The 22,040-nt window shown below is 38.0% G+C and overlaps 1 protein-coding gene across 4 annotated transcripts in view; it reads right to left on the bottom strand.

The window, feature by feature from the left end:
- Nucleotides 1-22,040, bottom strand: part of LOC149230020 (succinate dehydrogenase assembly factor 1, mitochondrial-like) — a 103,092-nt gene that overhangs the window by 55,556 nt on the left and 25,496 nt on the right. Inside the window, exon 2 of one of the 4 annotated variants that reach the window (XR_016247985.1) lies at nt 14,839-20,267. The exons of the other annotated variants lie outside the window; for them this stretch is intronic. The gene's annotated coding sequence lies outside the window, so the exon portion shown is untranslated. Of the gene's footprint in view, nt 1-14,838; nt 20,268-22,040 lie in introns of those variants that run through there. 4 annotated transcript variants of the gene reach the window in all.

Below are 22,040 nucleotides of genomic sequence, written 5' to 3'. Positions count from 1 at the left end.
GAAAATCCATGGAGCCTCCTTCAAATGCACCTGTTGCTGCGAAGACGAAGCATAAGAAAGGTGAGGTCAAAGCTAAGAGAATTATCATAGACTCCATTCAAAAGTATTTGGTTTCCTATATTTTTGATTTGGGAACATCTAAGGAGATGTATGATAAGCTAGTTGGGATGTTCAAAGTGAACAATGCAAATCGAATCCGCTTTCTCAAGAACAAGTTGAAGGACATCAAGATGGATAAAGGGGAGTCTATCCAATCCTACATCATGAGAATAAAACAAATCAATAATGACCTACTATCTATTAGAGAAGTTATTGCTGACAAGGAGCTCACTCCCATAGCACTTGGAGGTCTTCCAAGATCATGGGATGTGATTAACACCACCATTCTCAAAAATGACAGGATACCTAGTTTTGATGAATTGTTGGCTCAATGCACTCAAGAGGAGATGAGGATGATGGAGAGAGACAAGCCCTCAAATGGAAATGAACCCACTGCTTTCTACGTTCATGCAAAGACAAAAAATAGCGTTGGTCCAAGGAGACAGGGTGAACGATTCAACAAGGGATTCAAAGAAAGGAATATTCGTCGGCTACAGTGAAAATTCAAAGGCATATAGAATCTATGTGCCTGGTCAAAGAGATGTGGAAGTAAGTTGTGATGTTACCTTTGATGAAGATATTGCCCTTGTGAAAGCCAAAGATCTCCTTATCCCAAGGAAGGATGATAATGATGTTGCGGAAAAACAAGATGGACCTCCGACGGATGAGCCTATGCCCAATGTTGAAGGCCCGATGGATCCCATTGATCCGCCTCCTGGTGATCCCTCAACCTCAAGGAAAAGACCTTTGTGGCTCAAATATACTCTCGAAGATGTTGAAAGAAATATTGCTCCAAGATGGACATTTCGGGAAAGTAAAAAGCCAAAAAGGTACCAAGGATATTTGGCTGCTATGAGTACTATTGTTCAAGTTGAACCATGCACATTCAAAGAAGCGATAAAGCACCAAATATGGAAGGATGTGATGAATGAAGAATATGAATCAATCATGAAGAATGATGTCTGGGACATGGTACCTAGACCCAAGGACAAGTCCGTAGTCACCTCAAAATGGCTATACAAAATTAAACACGAAGCTGATGGGAGTGCTGAAAATATAAGGCCAGATTCGTTGCTCGAGGCTTCTCTCAAAAGGAAGGAGTGGACTACGACAAGATATTTGCACCAATTGCCCGATATACCACTATCCAATCTATTATCGCTCTTGTTGCCACTCAAGGATGGAGCCTACATCAAATGGATGTTAAGACTACTTTCTTAAATGGCTAGCTTAAGGAGGAAGTCTACTTGTAACAACCTCAGAGGTTCAAAGTTCAAGATCGAAGGCCACGTGTATGCAGGTCAAAGAAATCCCTCTATGGGTTGAAGCAATCCCCTAGGGCTTGGTACAAATGGATTAACAATTATCTTATGAAGTTGGGATTTACAAAGAGCTATGTTGATCCAAACCGATACTTCAAGATTGAAAAGGGCATGCCTCTCATTTTGGTCCTTTATGTTGATGATCTCTTTCTGACTGGTGCAGACCCTCTCATTTATCAATGCAAGAGGGAGTTGACTTATGAGTCCGCGATGAAGGATCTAGGACTTATGCACACTACTTCCTAGGCCTGGAGATCTGGCAAAAGCCAAGCAAGATTTTCCTTTCTCAAGGAAAATACATTGTGAAGTTGCTAGAGAGATGTGGTATGGTGGATCTCTGTCTACTTCGATGGAACTCAACTTCAAGAAGTTATGTGGAAGTGTTGTTGGGACCGAATTGGCAAACCCTTCCGAGTATCAACAACTTGTGGGGGCCCTAATGTTCTTGGTAAACTCTTGTCTAGACATATGCTTCGTTGTGAATACTTTGAGTCAATTTATGGTTGAGCCTCATCACATACATTGGATTGTTGCTAAGAACCTCTTGAGATATCTCTATGGCACAATCAAGTATGGGTAAGATACATTGTCGGGAATTTGAGGCTACATGGATATATTAATGTTCACTGGGTTGGCAGTGTAGTGGATCAAAAGAGCACATCTGGATGTTGCTTCTCATTAGGGTCTGCTTCGATTTCTTGGATGAGCAAGAAGCAAAAATCAGTTGCTCTAAGCACTGCTGAAGCCGAATACATTGCAGCTAGTATGGTTTGTTGTGAAGTTGTTTGGTTGAGGAAGCTCTTTAGTGAGCTATTTGAGCACATGTTCCACAACTTCTCCACGCACATTAATATGAAGTACCACTTTATCTGAGATATGGTACAACAAGGAGCAATAAGGCTCCAACACATCAGTTTTGAAGAGAGAGATGCAAACATCCTCACGAAGCCCATGGTAAATGTCAAATTCTTAGCCTTCCGAGAGAGAGTTGGAGTTGTGGAAGGACCCTCTCATGAGAGTCCCTCTTGAGTAGGACATTGAGCTTCGGGAGCTCTTGGGGCTTCGAGTACTTCTTGGAGCTATGAGCGACCATAAGGTGAGTGGTTCACCTTCCCCTATAGGTGCGTTGTGTACAAGGTGAGTGGTTCACCTTCCCCTGTGATACCTTGTGATGATTGACATGTGTGTAGGGTGAGTGGTTCACCTTCCCCTACGATTGATGATATATGCATAAGATGAGTGGTTCACCTTCTTCTATGGCATATGACCATGATGAGTTGTTCACCTTCTCCTACAGATGCCCTAGCATACATCCTACCCATGTAGTCTGGAATGGAACTCATGGGAAGTACCATTCATCTGGCCAATGAGTTGGGAAAAGTGGATAGGGACCATAGCACTACAAATGGATGCATCGTGTATTGTCGTACTCCCTATGTCCAGGATGCATGATGTTCAACAACTTGATCTGGGATCAAATCTGATTGAGGTTCTACCTTTGGACTGACTTTTGTCAGTGGAGAGTGGTATGACTCACTCTCGATCAATTCTTCTTCATTATCTATATCAATGTTCAATAGAGTAGAGACAAGATAAAAATATGATACATGACGTCAGCATGGCATGATGATCGATGATGATGGATGGATTGGCAGGTGGAATTCTCCCTAGTTGAGAGGGAGTGATAAAATTAGCACCTAGGGCCAAATTCCACTTTAGACAGCTCATTTGATGGAGATGATGATTGCATTGAATTCTTCTTTTCAAGAGGACCAAAATCGAGCTAAAGATCATCAAATTTGGACAAGAAGAAATGTGTTTTTGAATTTATGCCCACACGTGTAAATTGTAGAGGTTGGACACATCATCATGTAGGCTCATGAAGCCCAATGAACGTGTCACTTCACCCTCAACGACTTGTATAGATATAAGTGACCTCAAACCTCATTTGGAATCTCACTCACTCATACATTCTTTTCTCTCTTCATCTGATTGGTTCGTACAGCTATTGGACAGCTCTTCATCTCACACGTGTGGATAGAAAGGACGACGAATTTCTAGGCACATTATAGGGCCAGAATTTTATTGTTGTTGCAGGATTTGACAAGCGTTGACCAGCCACTTTGACTCATCCTTTGACTGTGATTTTTGTGGGAAATTTTTGTTTTTAGCAAGTCGTACTATTTGACACAGAAATCAAGATTTTTTGGGCACTTTGACCTACATTGATCGCAAACCTGTTAGGTCGCAGGGTTAACTTCAAGTTGACCAAGTTTGACTGTTGTTTGGATGACTGTTTTGGGTTGACTTTGACCAACTAAGGAGGCCGAGTTTGACTGTGTTTGATCAAGCTTCAAAGGGTATGTTTTATTGTTGTGTTGACCATCTTTGACTTTCTACTTAGCACTGAATTTGACTGCAGTTAACTGTAGATTTGACAAGACTATTTTGACTTTGGTTTGGCAAGTCAATTTTGACTTTTTGTACTCTCTCCCTCTCTACTAAACATTTGATATAATAATAAGAAGAATTGGTCAAAGAGTTTTCCCCATCTTGGGGTTTTTCCCTAGCATCCACCAAATCTGGTGTCCTCTTGTCTTGGCTTGTCTTCTGCATTTTGTTATTTCATGTTCTATCTATAGTCACTGCCAAAGTGATTAATGGTTAATGTGATTGTTATTGGAAACTAAATTGGAAATTGGCATTGGGTTGCTAAAGGACATTGAAGTAATTGTGTGAAGCATAGAACATACCATTGTTAACTAAAATTAACAAGTGCAATATTCAAGGTTGATAAAATAATATGCGATCTGAAGATTGTGAACGATTCTTTTTGGGTTTTTTGTTTGTTCTAGTACAAAGGTCACAGTGTTATCTATGTGTAATCTGAGAACGTTGATGAGAAATTTGAAGATTGATCGTCGTCTCTTGAATTGATTGTGATCTACAATGAGTATCAATCATTGATGTGAGCATACAAGAAGAATTGAGATTTGCTACATGCCTTGTATGGCTGCGAATATGCGAGTGTTGCTACTGGGGGCACCTTATTTGCAACCATGAGATTATGGAGCATGTTGGTGTTGAAGTTGTTGAATGTGCATGTGTCATTGAATTGCCAAAGTTAATGGGCCAAGAGAAGTTAGGATAGAAGCAGTTTTTAAAAGCAGCCCTTGGATATATTTTTAGAACAGACTTGAAGACATTCTTTGAACAGACTTGAAGACAATTTTGAAGTAGACTTTGGAGCATGTTTGGAGCAGACTTAAAGCTAACCTTGAAGAATCTTTTGAGTAGTTATTGAAGAGGTTTTGGAGCAGCCATTGAAGAGATTTTGGATCAATCATTGAAACCATCTTGAAGCAATTCTAGAAGACATCGTGAAGCAGTACCTTGATTTATTTGTTTAACTAGTGATTGAGTTGTATTTGAAGTGCTTTAGGAAAGGTTGGAGCCTAAGAGGATTGGTGTCCTCATATAGATCAGGTTGGTGCTTAAATTAGCTTGAGAGGATTGGTGTCCTCATATAAACCAAGTTGGAGCCTGGATTTGCTTGAAAGGATTGGTGTACTTATACAAGGTTGGTGCCTTGTAAAATTAAATTATTTGAAAAGGTTGGAGCCTGATTTTGTAAAAGAGGATTGGAATCCTCACTATTGTTTTCAATAATAAAATTACTTTTGTTTTGGCATAAATTATGCTTCTAAATAAGGAAAATCTTAACTAGCTAATAAACAATTGAAAGAAATATTGATTCACCCTTCCCAGCATTTTCAACAATTGGTATTGGAGTCGATTCCTTCAAGCATAGCTTAATAGTTGGACGGTAGATCCTAGAAACACAAATGGCAAAGTCAAGAAGGAAAACCTCCAAACCCTTTGAAGACATCTCCTCCTCAATCATGAAATCAAAAGTTAATCAGGTTGGCAAAGCTCCCTCGTTCGATGGAACAAATTATGTGTCATGGAGCAAAAGAATGTAGTTCTATTTGATGGCTCTAAGATATGATGTCTAAGATTCAATGCTTACAAAGTACACAGCCTCAAAAACTCCATCAACAGATGTAGTTGCAAAAGAGTAAAGGGAAAACAACAAGAAAGCATTAAAAGCCATATTGAATGGCCTATCAAATTCCATAAAAATCAAGGTGGGTCAATGTTCTTCAGCCAAAAACCTCTGGGAAAAACTACAAAAGCTTTATGGAGAATTTGTCTTCGTGTCTGTTGAGCCAAAACCAAAGTATGTGGAACAAGAACAAAAAAAAATGGTTAGGAATCAAAAGAGATAGATGAAAACACCAAAAGCATAAGAGACTATGAAGATGAAGAAGACTCTAAAGCAAAGGCTAAAGTAGAGCTTGTGGTTGCTCTAGAAGAAATAAATAGATTGAGAAAAGATAATAAAGAACTTTAGGAGCAGATGCAAGATGTTGAAGAAAAGAATCATGACCTTGATAATACAAAGCAAGAAGTTATCCTCCTAAGACTCCAATTAGAGGAAGCTGAAAAACTACAACAACAAAAAATATGACAAACCATCTTAAGCAAAGATCCAAGGATTTGAACAAGTTTGAAGCAAAATTTGATCAATAAGAAAGGAGACATGGAGAAGAAGTCATCCCCTTGAAAATTCAGCTAGAAGAAACAAAGAGAGTAGAAGAAGTGATGAAGATCCAGCTGATGAAGAAAGAAGATTGAGAGAGGCTTGAAGAAGAAATTATCTCGTTGAGAAATGAAGTTGACAAGCTATACAAGAATCTGAAGAGCACACAAGTGTTAGATAACAACCTTAGTTGCCAAAGGTCACCATTTGACAAATCAGGTCTTGGCTATATAGGTGAGACTTCATGCAAAGATGATGAAAGCCCTAAGTCACCTAAAAGCAAAATCAAGGTAAAACTTGAAAGTTAATATCCTTCAAAGCTCTAGTCACAGTGAAAGTGGGAAAAGAAATCAAGATGAATTTGAAAGAACCACTCCACCAAGAAGCTATGCAAATGCTCTCAAGGCAAGCAGTAGTAAGGATCTGCAAAAGTCTAAGCCTCCTCCAAGGCAGAACAACTTCAAGAAATCGTCAAAAGAATGCTACTCATCCAGGTACATAAGGATATTTTTTGGTTATTGTTATTCATGCACTAATTTTTGTCACAAGGCAAGAAAGTGTAGAGCAGACTATGGCGATGATTGTAAAGATTATCATTAAAATCCTAGAAGTAAGTTTGCAGTCATACAAGATAGAGTTCCTAATGGTTATGATAGTAGAAATTACAAAACTACTCCATTTTTCAATCTCAATATAGAATGCTATCAATGTCACAATTTTGGTCATATAGCACACGACTGTAGAAGTGGCATGAAGTGGATTCCTAAGCAAATTAAAGAATAGACATTATCTAAAAATTCCACAAAATTTGGAGAAGAAAACAAGTAGAGCCAAAGACAAAAAACCAAGAGTTATCTTTGCATGTTCGAGATCCAAGTCTAAATTAAGGAAGCTCATCACCATGTAACATTGCCATGATGAAATAATGCCAAATGGATGTCATTCCTATCAAGAAAATGATTATCTTAATATGAAGACATAGTTGGCATGGGCTCAAACTTGTTTGGATCCTATGTTGAAGCTTCCTTTGCTGCTCTTGGCATGGCATCCATCCTATCATGTGGAAATAATCATGATTTTACTGCCATATGTTACCCTTTGCTTATTAGTTCAATGGGTATTTTGATTACAACATTGATTGCCACTGACTCATTTGAGAGCAAGGCTATTAAGAATTTTCAACCAACTCTGAAAAAACAATAGACGTCTTTGAACAAATATGGATTGGTTTCAAAGCTACATAGGAATTGAAAGCATGAATTCAATCGTACTTTTTGTGTCATCGCAAAAGTGAAGTCTTCCCACGATCTGTGGATTCTGCTCATCAGAAACTAGCAAAAAGAATGATATAATTATATAGCTTAAATCAATAACATGACAACAACAATTGCACTCAGCATTTCTTAAGAGTGAAGTGGCTCATTTGTTAGTTGATGGTTCAACTCTAGCTGCTCTAACTATATTGAAAAAGTTATGTGACCATCTTGGACTATTGACAAAAAGGGCAGTTGATGACATAGCAGAAGGAATGGAATCTATAATTAAAGAAAATTGTATTGTTGAGGAAGAAGATGTTGTTCAAATTAATTGGAAAGTAATTAGAGGGGATTATCATGGAAGAGATGGATATACAAGTGAGGGTATTGTTACATGATATTGGATGAAAGGCACATCATCAAAAATCCCAATACTCAATGTGCCACAAACCTTCGAAAGATTCCTAGCGCTTATTATTGTCAGTAGCACACCCATTCAAAACAACTTAAAACAAATGTGGGCTTTATTTGACTTTTGTTGCCTAAAACTATAGGGAGATAAAAACGATTTCAAGATAAGTGATGTTGATAATGGTGATGACCCTAGCATGACAACCAAAGAAAAAGAAAAAAATCAAAGCATATGCCCAAGGGGAGCTCAAGAAGGTTATAGTGACTGAAATGAAGGAGATAATTCAAACCGGGGGAGCACAAGTCAAGAAGTGTTGTAAATATGTGGTCAATGGGAAAGACATTGTTAGGTGAAGCACCCCATTTTCCATTGATGCCAAAGGGAAAGACAAGAACAAAAGGGAGAAATATTGTAGTAGTATTGCCATCAATGACAAAGGGGGAGATAGTTGAGATGTCGTCATTGATGTCAAAGCAAGGACCAACCATGGTCAAAGTCAAATGATTGAAAGGTTGTCTAATTGCTAGTGAGATGTATGAGGCTCTAACTTTTGTTCTGGATGTAACCATTCTTGGTTGATTTCAGATTTATCATCAATTTCCCATCTGAAGGTTGAAAGTTAGATTTATCTTTTTTGCAAATTTTTAAAAGCCTATGTTATATTTTGAGTGCAAGAGGTTCTCCATTTCTAGTAACATATATAAGATAGCAGAGGCGAAAGGGTTTATGGTTTCAAGACAAACAACTCCTATGCTTTGAAAGTAACTCGTGAAGGAATTAAACAAAGAGGCATAACAACCCACCATGGTTTTGGATGAGCAGACAAACAAGCTCTTTAGAATCCAACAAACCATTCTTCAGATGCTCAATGACAGAGATTATCCCATGAGTGATTTCGAGATCAACATGACCAAGAATAGTTCCTCGATAAGTTCGGAAAAGACCCAAAAGAGGAAGATCTTGTTATTAATAAAGCCAAGCGCAACAATCCTTCTCGACAAATATTGTTCTTTCTAGTAGAGGCCAAAGTGGGAGTGAAGACGATCAAAACATATGTGGAACGCATGAAATATGAGGATGTGTTTTGAGCTATATTGGTGGTGTAGTAGGCCTTGAAAAATTTTGCAAGGCAAAGTATCTAGGAGTTCTCAAGAAAAATTCATTTGGAAGTTTTCCATACTTGTACACGCTAAGTCGATGATGGGTTCCTAAGGATTCAAATCCTTGCAAGAAAATGTTCAAAGGCCTTTCAACAATGAGAAACCGGATCTCCATTCTGCCTCCTCTTAAGGACTGTAGTTGACTCAACCTCACTCTAGTTTAGTTCACTTCACTTCAATGCACATGAGCGTGCATGAGGCTACCTTGTTGAGTTATCCTTAATAAAATGGAAAAAATGCATGGCTCATTCCACTCAAAGCACATGGGGAGTTGAACTAGCACATATGGACCTCTCTCTCTCTCTCTCTCTCTCTCTTAATTCAACTTCATAGAAGAGAATGCATGAGGTCACCTCTCCTCACTCCACTTCACTCAAGGCACATGGGAGAGTTGAACTTGGTCTTGTTTGACTTCACTCCACTCCTTGTCACTTCTAACAAGGTGAATGGTTTAGGCACATGCGAACTTCTCCACTTCCACCCACTTCAACACAATTTTCCAAGGCATATTGCATGAGAGATACATCTCCTTTACAAGGAAGAGTTCTATAAAGTGAGTTTAAATGGCCATTGTTTAGCAAAGTTTTCTTGAGAGTAGTTAGTTGAGCTTCTTTTTTGTCATTTCTTTCTTCCTTTCTCTCTATTTACATTTCATGTAGGGCATTTTTAACGTTATCTATCTTGTACCTTGTCTCGATGAGTAAACAATATTTTAACGAATACAAAGACAAAGTTTGACCACGCTTTTCTTCTAGCTTTTTGGCTCATGGACACAATATTTCATGTTCTATACAACAATGTTACATTTATCATTATCAGCAATTTATCGCCAGGGGTCCAAAATTTAAATTATTAACAATACCATGGAAAATATCGAAAATTATCAAGAAACTTGAAAAAATTACAAAATATGTTTTTTTTTTTCAAATTTTTATTCTTTTAAAGCAACATGAGCATCAAACAAACACAATCACACAAATATGAAAATAAAACTACAATATAAAAAGTATAAGATGTCAAGTGGTACACCAATCGTTGATAGTAGACACTGAAATACGATATTTGTCTAGAATCGTAACATTTTTTCAAATTTATATTCTTTTAAAGCAAATATCAACATCAAACAAACACATTGTCACACAAATATAAAAATAAAACTACAATATAAAATGTATAAGATGTAGATATTGAAGTCTGAAATACAATATTTGTCATTTTGCCTTGACTCCTTAGTCATAAGTTCTTATGAGATAATAGTTAAAACTTAATACAAAATCTCATTAAAACAAAAATAAGCGTATCTCATGAGATGACCATCATGAAGCATCTAGATTCTAGATACTATAATAATCTGATAATAATACTACACTGAGAAGGTGTGGTCGAGGATTAGGTTTCCCTAGCCCTTGAGATGCTTGTGGTTCCCATGAAATTCCTTAATTCTTCCCTCTAATCTCTCTTTCTAGTAGTATTAAGAATTCAGTTCTTTGCAATAAGGACAACTTTTGGGGTAGCTAAAGGGAAAATATCCACATCACGCCCTGGAATTTTCGCAAGGTTGTATTTCAAGCGAGCGATTCCGCGAAACATTTCCATTCCACAAAGCTTACACCTCATCTTTGTTTTATTGTCATCCTCACATGGTTCGCCGTACTACCACATTTTGTCCAATGGTTTTCCATGACATGGCTCACCAAGGCCCATTGGCTTTCCCATTTTGTGGAACTTTGATTAAATTTTCAAGTTTTGGACCTACCACATAACACAAATTTGGAAATGCAAAAGAGGGTACGAAGAGGCAAACTCTAAATTTATAGCATATACTAATCTTGGAAAAGAAAGAAAAGGAAGGCAATTTGTTTTACATAAATGGATATGCTATATTGGAGTAAATCTCCACTCCAAAAATGTTCTTTTGATAGCAAAGAAAACTATGGATTTTCCCTTGTTTGCTTGATGAAAAATGGTCACAAGACTCACACAACCCTCAGAACTCAATCTTAGCAAAAGAAAAAATGAAAATGACCTTTGAAAAACCCAAACTGCAACTTATATTCGCGTTTTTTTATAATAGGCTGATAATTTCCCATAGTCTCGCAACAATTTCGGAATTATAGCAATAAATTAAACTGGGCAAATTATCGTGATTTTTCCAGTGACAGTATCAACAGAGGCTCTTTCGGCGATAATATCGCAATAATTATGATATTATCACAATATGTGCAACATTGTTATATGGTGATATAGATAGTATTTCCTCTACTTTCATTTTATTAGTCATTTAGAGTGCTTTTCCTTTTTCCTTTCTTTCATATTTTGTTGTTTACTAATTAAAATTGTCACATTTATTTCTAATTAACCAACCATTTTTATCCTTGGTTGTCTGATTGCATGCCAAGGATCCATATTATGTGTTGATTTCTTATGCTACTTTGCAGATTTTTAGATGATTTTCAATGCATGACAAGCAAGGGACACCCCCCAAGATTGGCAAGAACCAATCCAAATGGAAAGGCAATCAACTAGTGACCTTTGGGATGATTTGCCTATTAGTTATCACTTCACTTTTGTGCTACAAATATTGGAGTTAGCGTTTTAATGTGGTGCAAATTTGTGTGCTAACAATTTGGCATTGTTGCAAGGAACCAATGTCAATCTTCAATCATTCTAATAACATTGGTGATTTTTTTTTAATTGCTATATTTTATTTTTACTCATCTAGCCTCCAACTAATGTAGAATCAGATCATATTGGCTAACAAGAGGAAATTATCATGAGGAACCAACATTAATCTTCAATCATTCTAATGACATTGGTGATTTTTTTAACTGCTATATTTTATTTTTACTCATATAGCGACTCTATCTGATGTAGGATCGAATCATATTGGCTAACAAGAGGAAATTCTCATGATTTGATCATACATAAGGCATTGTTTTAGGCTTTAGTGAACCTGAAAATTTATTCCATAACACAAGGATGGATCACCACCTAACAACATCCATTGGCAACTCCATTACAAAAAGATCATGATTGATCATGGATATTGAATACATATAATTTGTGTGGGATAAAGTTTGGAGTTTTCTCACATTAAGAAGAGAAAAGGTCAAACTGAATATCATATCAGATTCATCAATACATATGATAAGAACCCCTTGCATTCTGATCAAAAATCATTATGGTGGATTATAATTATTCTTGTGATTCAATGTTTTGTACACTCCTTTGGAGTCAAAAACCAACAAATTTAGGGCAAGCTTTCTAGGTCACCTGAAGAGTACAAAAATTCTTGGAGGTCGCCAAAAGATTGCAACAACTTCTTGTTGTTGTAGAAGAATATGATGATGAAAACCTTGCATCTTATCAAACTTGCAATGATAAAGAGAATGAAAGTGACTCATGCTTGGATAATCATGAACTAATGGTTGCAAAACTCGAGCCATATGCAAAGTTCCAAGAAGATGAAGTTGAAAAGCCAAGTTTAGTAGTGATTTCCTTGGATTTTTCCATTAAAGATGATAAAATACAACAAGAAGAACAACAAATCAGCCATGTTGATCCGTAAACTGCCATGGATATTCCACTTGACAGTTTGTCAAAATAGATATGATAAATTTATACTGAAATCCAAAATTTATACTATGAGGGTTAATTTTTCCTTAGATTCCTGGATTTATTAAGTTATTGTTTTTTGCTTATGCATGCAATATATAAAACGTGGACAATAGAGAACAAGTAAAAATACAATCAGTCACAAATCATAATAACACAAAGATATGATCTGAGAAACCCTTATTGGAGAAAACCCAGTTGAAAGGTGAGGCCACTCTCTAATTTTGTGAATGGAAATGGATGCATGTATAAAGGAGTGAGACTAGTGGCTTGTGGACTACAAAGAACATAAATCCTCTCTATGTGCTCTCTCTCTCTCTATCCACTCTCAGCTACTCTACTCATTTATGGAACAAAATGCACTCGAATAGAATGGAACCTCTTCTCCTCCTAGTGGCCTGATTATAACATAACTCAATAGCCAACAAGTGCTTTAGTTTGACTCCTTCAAATCTTAACTAGAATTACAATATTGACCCTTCTAAAGTCTTCTTCGTTATGATCACGTGGCTAGCCCCTTTTCCATGAGTAATGGCACTAACATGGCATCCACTTGAATCATGGTGGTCAAAACAGGAAGGGAAAACCCCAGGTTTATCATAGCGGTCAAAACAGGAAGGGAAAACCCCAAGTGTCATAAAGGGCAATCGAAAGGGTAGTAGAATTAACACCAAGAAGCATCCAAAGAATGGAAGAAGTGGAAAAGAGGGAAGGACAAAAAGCTAGCAGCCACAACACACCAATGCAACGATTCTAGCAACCATTGTAACATTGATGGTCACACAAAGGAGAAATGTTGGAAATTACATCTAGAGCTCAACTCGAAAAACCAAAAGAAAGATGCTAAGAAGAAAAATTTCATGGCCACTAATTTGAGCAACCAGGTGGAAAGCAGCTCAAACGTGGATAAGAAGATTCTTTGTACATCAGTGCAAAAGGGGGTGAATCTTAGTAGCCTTCAATAACAAGAAGAGAAGGAAATGACTAGACTCTTCCATATAAAGATATAGGTCAAGAAGACAAAAATTGATGTTATGCTCAATTCAAGATCACAGGCGAATTTCATAGCAACAGATCAAGTCAAGAAACTTGGACTAGAGGTCCATGATCATCCTAGCCCATATCCATTAGGATGGGTCAACAAGGAGCCAGAGATAAAGGTAAACAAATAGTGTAGAATCAAATTTGCTATTAGTGTTGATTTTATTGATGAAGTTGGATGTATTTCCACGTAATGTATGTGCAGTTGTGTTTGGGAGTCCCTCTAAGTACATGCAAGATGCGATCTTCATGTAGAGAGCCAACTAATACCACCTCATGAAGGACAAAAATTCCTTCATCATCAAAGATCTCATTAGTAAGTGCCAACTAGGCTGAGACACTGATTTGTTCTAGCAAGAAGTATGCTTTGTTATATCTAAGAGAATCAATTTGTATAAGAGTCAATGAGAGCTAAGTCATCACTAGATGGGTGCACTAAGGAACAGAAACAACAACTGAAAGAGTTGCTACAGGCATACAAGGGTGTGTCCCACAAGCCTAAAGGGCTACCACCCAAAAGGGAAGTGGAGAACAAGATCCAGCTATTATCAGACTCTTTGTTGCCAAACATTGGGTTGTACAGCCAATCCATTATAGAAGCAAATGAGGTGAAGAAGCAATTGTAGCAGCTACTAGAACAAGGTGTCATTTGACCAAGTACCTCACCATGTGGGTTACCCATCATAATTGTGCCAAAGAAGGATGGGACTTGGCGGATGCGTATTGAATACAAGGAGTTAAACAAACCTACGCTCAAGAAAAGTTATCCCCCTACCAAGGATAGATGATCTGTGGGACCAGTTGTAGGAAGAAAAATACTTCCCCAAGTTGGACTTAAAGTCAGTGTATCACCATGTTCGAGTCAAAGAAGAAGATAGTTGGAAGGTTACTATCAAAACCAAAGAAGCTTTTTATGAGTGTTAGTTATGTCATTCGGCCTATGCAATGCACCAGCTACGTTCATGAGATTAAGAATGACATATTGTGCCCTTTTATAAATTCATTTGTTATTGTTTATTTGGATGATATATTGGTATACTGTGCTACATGGGAGGAGCACATTTCACATTTGATGTAACTGCTAGAGACATTGAAGAAGTACTAGCCACTGGTAAAGCTCAAGAAATGTGTGTTTGCACAATAGTTTTTGGTGTTTTTAATATATGTGATTGGTGAAGAAGAATTGAAGATAGATCCTACCAAGATGGAGGCCATCATGAAGTGGTTGGTGCCTACCAATGTTTCTTAGGTCAAAAGTTTCATTGGAGCAGCACAATACATGAGGAAATTCATAGCCTCGTTTTCAACAATAGCAACCACTCCACGCCATAACAATGAGTGGTAAGAGCTTCCAATGGGGAAAGGGTTAGCAAACAGCCTTTGAGGAGTTCAACGGGAAATTAGTCAAGTATCAATTATGGCATTATCGAACTTGTAACAACCCTTCAAAGTGGAGACAAATGCGAGTGGATATGTTATGGGAGCAGTGTTGATGCAAGGAGGAAGGCTTGTATGCTATCATTATGAAATATTTCATGGGGTGGTTCTCAACTACCCTACTTATGACAAGGAGCTCTATGCCCTAGTACATGTTATCAAAAAGTGGAAACATTATCTAATGGAAAAGGAGATAGAAATCCACACAATTCACCAACCACTACAATACTTGCAAGCCCAAAGTAAGCTACAACAAACCAGGTATTACAAGTGGATGGGGTTTTTACAGCAATTTCATTTAGTGATAAAGTATAAGGAGAGCAACACAAACAAGTTGGCTAACATGCTTTCAAGGCCACCCACATCAAAGATCACAGCTATATTATAACCAAGCCACTAGAGCATTTTGTTCCATAGATGAGCAAAGTAGCTGAGAGGACAAAGAGAGAGCAAAGTAGTCTCACCTTCCAACTGATTTTTCTCCCGTAAGGGTTTCCCAGATCATATCTTGGTGTTATTATGGTTTATGAGTGATTGTATTTTTACCTTTTCTCTATTTTCCACATTTTATATGTAGCATGCATAAGCAAAACAGCAATGACTTAATAAATCTAGGAATGTAAGGAAAAATTAACCCTCATAGTATAGATTTTGGATTCTCAGTATAATTTTATCAAATTTGTTGTGATGTCTAATGGAATACCATGACACTTTATCGTTCATATTATAACTAGACACTTCATGGATTATACCACCAAACTTGCAGCAGCCTTCAAGGTGGAGATAGATGAGAGTGGGTATGTTATGGAAGCAATCTTGACGCGTGGAAGGCTTGTATTCCTCCATTCTGTAGTATTACATGGGGAGGTTCTCAACTACCTTATTTGACAAGGATCTTTAAGCTCCCGTACAAGTTGTCAAAAAGTGGAAGCACTATCTGGTAGGAAAGGAAATTATAATCCACACAAAACACCAACCACTATTGTACCTACAAGATCCAGAGTAAGCTACTAAAAAAAACCCCCCCTTTTTTGCTCTCACTTTATTCACTCTCAGCTACTCTACTCATCTATGGAATTATTATCCACCACCTATGGGTAGTGTATATAGGAGAAAAAATTTCTCCTATATGGTCCTCAGTCGACTGTCAGTAGCCCCTTGCAGCCACCAAATAGCTCAATGTGCCATTATCTCCGCTACCTGAGCTAGCCATGTGGTCCCTCACCCACTTGTTATGATAGTATGTTTGAAGGTGGCCCTCCCGACCCCAAATGTGTGGCTTTTCATTGGTATAGTTGAGTAATTTTCCTTACTTATCATGGGCACTTTTGGGATGGATTGGTGGGGGATTCGGCGGAAAGAGTGGGCTAGGTCTGTATTCTTGTCTCCATTGCCCGATTCGATGGTAAACCTTGTATCCTAGTCCCGTGGGATCTCCTTTACCAGCCACTAGCTTTAGGGTTGGCACTACTTGGTAAATCCCGACTTTGGTTGCGTGGCCGCACTCCTTGAAACCACATACATCATCCCCTTCCACTCATTTTAGCCCCATTCATCTCTTTTCCCATCCAAGTCCACACAGGGTTAGCTTCCCCCTCCCCTTGTCCACACCTTGGGTCGCGCCTAGAACAATTCCCTAGAGGTTGATGCAGCTAAAAAGAAAAGAAAAAGCACAATTTGGCCACTCTCAACAGGAAATGTACCACAAAATGCAAAAAATGGTCCGGACATGCAAATTTAGCACGTGGATAAAAGCCAAACATGAGCTCTACCCCTTATCCATGGCCATCACCCTAGTTCCTATGGGCCCTAGATGAGCCCCCTCCATCATTAAAGAACCCATGATTGTCCCAACCCCTGGTGGGCAATGAACCACCCCACCATAAGGGGGTACCCATTGCCATGTAGGACGCATCATGCTCTCATCCCCTCTAGCCCCAAGCAATTATGAAGAAAAATCAATCAAAGGCAAAAGGCATATAAAGAAAGGTGGAAAAACAAAGGTTGGGGTAACTCATGTACCACGATTTGCTCCCTCCTACACTCTATATCATTACTATATCATTACTATATCATTTGCCACTTGCCACTTGCAAGATGTACCATGGACATGTCACCCCCTTTAAAGGTTGAAACCACCTAATAAGGTCTTTGATTAACCCCTTATTTTGCTTGGAGACTCTTGCACATGCCAAAGCCCACTATGGAAGGGCATGCCACCACGAAGTACCCGATTGATTCCATGACTTGTAAGTTCTTTTACTTGATTATTCTAATGATTTATTGTATTAGAAGGCAAAGGGACACATTGGATCTTATGAAGGATTGCAAGTGGATCTCCATTTGGGGCTTGGTATCCTTATATGGGGTCCTAGCCCTCTAGAGGGCCACATTAGCACTTGTAGGGTGAGCGTTGAGAGCCATGGGCCTCCACCATTGCAAAAGTACTTCATGGATCCCCAACACCACTCATTGATTGCTCGTGTTCCACCTTTTGGATGAGGATGATGCACCTAGTTCACCATGCCCAACTGACTCCACACTTGCACCACACACTTGCCAGATGTTCCAAGGTCCAGAGGATGTATCTCACTGTAGAGGGATGGCTTATGTCATCATCCTAGCCCTTACAAACAATCTACAAGCATTTTTGACCCACTTGGAAACCCATGAGGATGTCCTTGTGCCCCTACACCCACTTGGGAGCACCACAAGTTATTGCTTAGAAAACAAGGGGTCAACCCGTTTTCCACTATGTTTGAGAGTCTTTTTTTACATCATGGCAGACCTTGGACTCCATTAGGCCTCCTCAAAGGCCAAACAACTCACTATATTGATCATTTTGCCCTCGTGAGAGGCTTATTCCTACGTTATTGAGCTATTTTGGTGGGCTTGTCAGCAAAAGTATTGTTATTTTGCACATTATTTTATTTTATGGGCATTAATAGTCCAAATTAGGCCATTCAAATCCCTTAAAGAGGATTGTATAAATAGAAGAGAGTCATTCTCTCTCATTCATCATAACTTGAATTGGGTTATTTTGCTCTTGTGAGATTTTCACTATCCCTTTTAGAGGATGATTTTGGATGTGATGGATGAATTTTGATGTTTGGATATCTCTCTCTTGTCTTGGAGCTTAATTATTGGCATAATTTGATGATCGGGTATACTGTTTTGTACATGTAAGTGCTATTTTCATGCTTATTCTTAATATTTACTTTATCACATGAATGTTGTTGGGATTTTCACTATACAAGTCTGATATTTACTATTTTTCTATACGAATTAGTGGAAATTGTGATCTTTTATAGCGTTGCATTATGTAATGGGCCATGTATGAATGGATGAATGTTCCTAAACATAATTTGTGATAAATACATCTTGATAAGTCACCGATTATTGCAAACCGAAGTATAAAGTTCTTGAAGCTGTTGCTTTCAAGCCCTAATGCCATGTGAAGTTGTTTTAAGGTCGACCTCCTTGATTGGGTAAACTCTTTCCAAACCACAAATTCCCCTTGACTCCATCTCTCCCAAAGGACAAGGCACTAATCCTCCATAGGTGATCACTTTCAATGCTTATTCTTTTCACCTCCCTCTTTTTCTAGGCCTAACCCACATAGGTCACCTAAGGCATCAAGTATCTCACAATCTAGCCATCCAAACACTTCAATTTTTGGTCCACAACTACGTTGAGGTTTTCTCTAGAGGCCCCCCAGATTTGAAGCAAATTTGCCAATGAGATCTCGAGATATAGCAAGCCCTAGCTCAAGGACCATTACTTTCCTAGGTTTCCCTTGGCTAGTGTCCTCATTAGGATCATTGAATTCAAACCTCAAAGAAAATTTGTCCTTTGATCCTCTTCTCCTCCCTAATTAGGTCAAGTCTCTCATTGGGTGATCAACTCCATACCCTTGACCTAATTTTGGGTATGCTTGGTCCCGCGTGGTCTCACAACCTATTTATGCCAATTCCACAGAGATCACACAAAAACCAATTCTCCATAAGGATTTCCATGCCTAGGAATCATCTTTGCAAGATATATTCCCAAACCCTAGCCTCAAGAATCCTCTTAACCCTTCCTAGAGAGCATATCACCTTGCTTCCCGAGAAAGAAAGCCATATAATTGAGTCCCTTTTGTGAATAGGCCTTCGGGATCACTCCTTGTCCTCTCATTATTCCATTCATCTAGTGATTCCCCTTTATATAGGGTCACCCATCAGTGAAAGTCCATAAAGAGCAAGAAGCTTTAGCTAAGGTGACAGTGGATTCTCGCTCCATTGTTTCCCTTGACCTACTAGTTACTCTATAAGATCCCCTCCTAGTACCCCTGCTAGTTTGAGCGATAACAGGAACAAAATGCACTTGAATAGAATGGAACCCCTTTTCTTCCTAGTGGTCTGGTTATAACATAGCTCGATATCCAACCAGTGGTTAAGTTTGACTCTTTCAACTATTAACTAGAGTCACAATATTGACCCTTCTAGAGTCTTGTCCATCATGATCACACGAACAACGCCGTTTCCATGAGTAATGGGGTTGATGTGGCATCCTCTTGAACCATGGTGGTCAAAACAGGAAGTTCAACTTTCAGGTGGCATAACTTTTGCATACGGACTCGAGTTGAGGCCTTTATTGCGCCAGTGGAAAGGTATACGAGTGTAGAACAACCCCAAGGGGTCTGGCAAAAGCGAAAGATTTTGGACCCCAAAAAACTTCATTAAATGCCTCAAGTTGCCTCCCAAAGGTTAAAAACCCCAATTCACCAAACTAGGACCCATTGATAAAATAATCGTGTGAGTTGATTCCTCCAATTTTTCCACTCTTAAAGCATCAAGATGTATGACAAATAATATAATGATCCAATCCATATCATATCCAAAATTTGATCAACAAGAGACCTTGTTAGTGCTTATACCCACTAGGATTCAAGGACAATCCAATCAAATACCATTATAGTAGGAACAATATTTAGTCCAAACAAAAGTTGATCTCTTTCACAATCTGCAACTCATATTGCATTCATATTTTATTTTTCAAGAAGATCCTTTGCCTAATCATTGTTTGGACATCAGTGTTAATCATGATCCAATTGAGCTGAGGATGACGAAGGTGTTACAATAGGCAGATTCTAAGAGTTTTGGCTCTTATACTTTCATGTTCAATACTATTGAAAAACCATGTTCCATGTTCCAAACAACAGCCTTCATAAATTTGCTTAGTAGCAAATACATCACGGCATCTTTCTGACTCGTAAAATTTCATGATTGATTGCATTGGAGGTTGATTATGTTGTTCTTTCTCATCTCATCAGTCACATTGCTACATGGTTACATAGATCATGTGAGTATAATTATAGCAGCTTTGACAAACATCCAAAATAAGTGTTCTTGAGTATGATTTAAGAAATTTAGAGAGAGTGAGTGTAAAAATTAAATGCACTGCACCCTTAACCCAATTTACAATTTTGCATATGTTTGTTTAGGCCCAACCCACAATTTTGACATGCTGATATAAAATTCAAAATGCATTTATTGCAAACATAAAGAGTGTTTCTACTATTTTTCTCTTTCCTAACAGCTGATAATTAATGCAAAAATTTACACAAATATTTAACACATAAGAGACACTAGTTTTTGGTCAAGCTGACCCCGGGAAAACCCCACAGCCTCCTCGGGAAAACCGGTCTTCAAAGGAGGATTTTATTGCTTGAGAAATTAAGAATAAGTACATAAAAACAAAAAAGTACTTATCTCCCTTTTCGCTGTAGCATTAAATGCACAAATTCTGGAAATTCGTGCCCACTGAACAAATCAGATTTTCACAGACTTTTGTGCCCAGAATTTTTGCATTTTTCCTCTGCTCAGATCCTCGATTTCAGTGCCCAGAATCTGCCTCGATTTCTGTGCTGAAATGCTGATTGTACTGCCTTGAAATCCATGCCAAAATGCAACAAAACAACTCTTCAAAAATTGTGCCTCCTGTAGTTGTTCCCAAATTCATGACTCGAATTTCAGGCCTAAACAGCGTTGAAACCACCCTTGAAGTTTGTGTCTACTGCCTCGAAATTCATGCTGAGTGTGGCTGTTGTTATCCTCGATTTGCATGTTGTTGTTCCCTTGAAATTCGAGTTGTTCCTTTGAAATTTGAGCTGCTACTCCTCGGATTTCATGCTGCCCCTTTCTCCTAGAAAATCAAGTCCCTTCTTCCAGCTGAAATCTCCTCCTCTCCTTGAAATTTTCTCCTTAGCTCTCTTCTCCTTGTGCTCTCTCTCAAGTGTGAAGTGAAGAATGATTTCCCTTTTTCCTCTTTTGTCTCCTTGGAAAAGATTGAATCCCTAAACCTAGGATCCAATGGTTGAGAATCCGTGTGGAAAGAGTCAAGGAAAATCAGGATTAAATCCCCAAAACGCGATATTTTTGGCTGGCCGATTTTTTGCCAATTTTTTCCCGGTTGAAAAAATCAAGATTAAATAGGAACTTCTTCCAAAAAATCGTGAATGAGGTAGTTTCTTTAACGATTTTAATTTTTTTTATGAAAAAATCAGGATTTTATTGAAAAAGTAGGGATTTTATTGAAAAAATCCAGATTTTATTGAAAAAATCCGGATTTTATTGAAAAAACTCCAGATTTTTTAAAAAATGAATTTTTTTGTATTTTTTTAGTTTGGCCAACTTTTTCAAAAAACTACCAACTTTAACGACTTTTTCAATTTCTGCAACCTTGTCAATTTAATCCCAACTTTGACTTTTTCCACATTGGTTGAGATTTCATCCTCAAAGCTCAAGATGTGTGGTTGAGATCATTTCTCCCAAATGACCCTCATACAATGGCCCCATCACTTAAAAGTTTCTTAATACCTTTTTCAAGTTGTGCACATTTTCTAATTTTTCTCATAAAGTTATTTTTCACCTCACTTTTATATTAGGAAAGTACACTTAGTACTTTTCACATAAAGTCACTTTATAAAGTACATGTGACTTTAATATTAGAAAAAGTACATGGTACAACACTTCTAAGTACCTTTTCCACCCATAACATTAATATAACTCATAAATGTCATTGAGACAAAAATCATTAATGTTCCCACTAAGC

The sequence above is a fragment of the Pinus tabuliformis genome, chromosome J, assembly GCF_031772625.1.
Source record: "Pinus tabuliformis cultivar Carrire ecotype Pingquan chromosome J, CPIR1, whole genome shotgun sequence".
NCBI classification, from domain to species: domain Eukaryota; kingdom Viridiplantae; phylum Streptophyta; class Pinopsida; order Pinales; family Pinaceae; genus Pinus; species Pinus tabuliformis.
Note: the sequence above shows the minus strand (reverse complement) of the source record. Positions and strands in the feature narration are given on the sequence as shown.